Below are 2,184 nucleotides of genomic sequence, written 5' to 3'. Positions count from 1 at the left end.
TCCTAAGTCTCATCTATGAACTGATCACTTGACCAACATGCTGCAATCACCTTTGTGAATGAACTTGAACATGTACAATTAAAATCACATCTTGAGCTTCACTTGTTATCAGTTTATTTGGCATTACAACAACACCAGATCATTAGTTCTACAGATTTAACAGGTTTAGACTGTTGGCTAGAAAGTATTTGCTTGTGAGAGGAAAACAGTGGAATTACTTCTGAACACCAAAGTTCCAGCAGATGGAGAATTTCTACAGTGTAATTATATGAGAAATAAATGAGAAATGCTTATGATGTGTTATAAAAAAAGACACTGGAGACACAGGAGTATTGAACAAAAAAATAATTTATTAACTATTTATAACTATTTACAAGCAATGATGAACTTTAAACTTATTACAGATATTAATGTATTTTATACCACAACAAAATGCTTGAATCTAATTGAAATGTGTGCATAATTTTAAAACATTTTAGTATGACCACTTTAGCGTTATTTTAGTAGCATTTATTATACGTTAATATTAATAATAATTATTTCTAAAATAAATACGTGTATGCCAGACATAATCTGAGACGATGAATGAATTTAAAAACTGATTGTTGTTGAATAAAGTGATTCTTAAAAAGGTTGATGTGACATTTTTATGAAATGCTTACTGTATGTAACATTAATGTTTAATAAATGAAACATTGCTATCATTGGCAAATCGCTGTGGTATAAATATCTTAATAAACTCTAAACTTGGGGGTGGGGGTGTTTAGGGGGTTTAGAAGGGAATGGGGGGGATTCAGGGGGTGGGAGTACACTACATTTTTATAACTTATTGAAAAAAATATTAATCTTAAAAATGTAATATTTACATATTTACAGAAATGCATAAATCAACAACAATGCAAATTATATTAATATAATTATATTATTAATGTAAATTAGACTAATAACACAGGAAATAAAAAACAACAAGATCCTATACATTTAACAAAAACTAAATGTAAAAACCAGCAGACATTTTCTACAATTCTACAATCATTAAAATGTTTACATTTATAGATTATGATAGAGATGAGACTAATGCTGAAATCTAGGGGTGAAATACTTACCACACATACTTACCACAGATACATACCTTACATCATGAATACGAGGTGATGAACATGAGGTGAAGACTGAGCTTTTTAAAGTTACATCTCGTTCACAAAAATACTAACTACCCAAGTGGGGACTAGGACAGGCGTCCTGATGAACTCCACCTCCCCATCAGGATCCACACGCTGCCGTCTACTCAGAGGGGCTTCTTGATTGCCATCCTCTTCGTCCCGCCTCCTCCTTATGCCCTGGCGTGGGACAGGAGTTATCACTGTGGCAGGAGCATAGTACATACCAGCCACAATGCTGTGGATGTCGATATTGAAATAAGGCTGGGGCAAAGGAGCTGTTGAAGGCTGTGGACTCCCTGAAGGTGGTGGCCTCCTCAAAGGGGATGGGGTCCTGAGAGGGGATGGACTCCTTAGAGGGGGTGGGACTAGGTGATTCCCCTCACTCTCACTCATACTGACTTATATAAATAAAAAAGGTCTGTCTCTAAATATCTGAGCTTTTTTTCTTATTAATTCTTATTTTTACACATACACACTGTTTGTCTACCTGTCAAAAGTTTTAGAACACCCCAATTATTCCAGTTATTTATTGCAATTCAAGTCGTTCAAGTCCAATGAATAGCTTGAAATGGTACAAAGGTAAGTGGTGAACTGCCAGAAGTTAAAAAAAAGGTAAGGTTACCCAAAACTGAAAAATAATGTACATTTCAGAATTATACAAAAAGGCCTTTTTCAGGGAACACAAAATGGGTTAACAATTTAAAGCTGTTCTGCAGCAATGGAGGTTGATCAAGCCTTGAAAGCTGGTGCTACTAATTCCTACAGGTCTTCCAGCTTTTCTGGATTACTTACAACCCCCTCTGTCTGCATAAAAGCAGTGTTGGAACACACTGTGGTACCATACCCTCGTGAGCATCAGTTGAACAGTATTGTACTGCAGAAAGTAGCGTGTCGCTACAAAAATGGTGAGAAAAAGGCAATTAACAACGGAAGAGAGACAGACCATCATAACACTTAAAAATGTAGGTCTTTCCTACAGAGAAATTGCAAAGAAAGTCAAGGGGTCAGTGAGTACAGTTTC

This window comes from Hemibagrus wyckioides, unplaced genomic scaffold (genome assembly GCF_019097595.1).
Source record: "Hemibagrus wyckioides isolate EC202008001 unplaced genomic scaffold, SWU_Hwy_1.0 Contig6, whole genome shotgun sequence".
NCBI lineage: Eukaryota > Metazoa > Chordata > Actinopteri > Siluriformes > Bagridae > Hemibagrus > Hemibagrus wyckioides.
Note: the sequence above shows the minus strand (reverse complement) of the source record.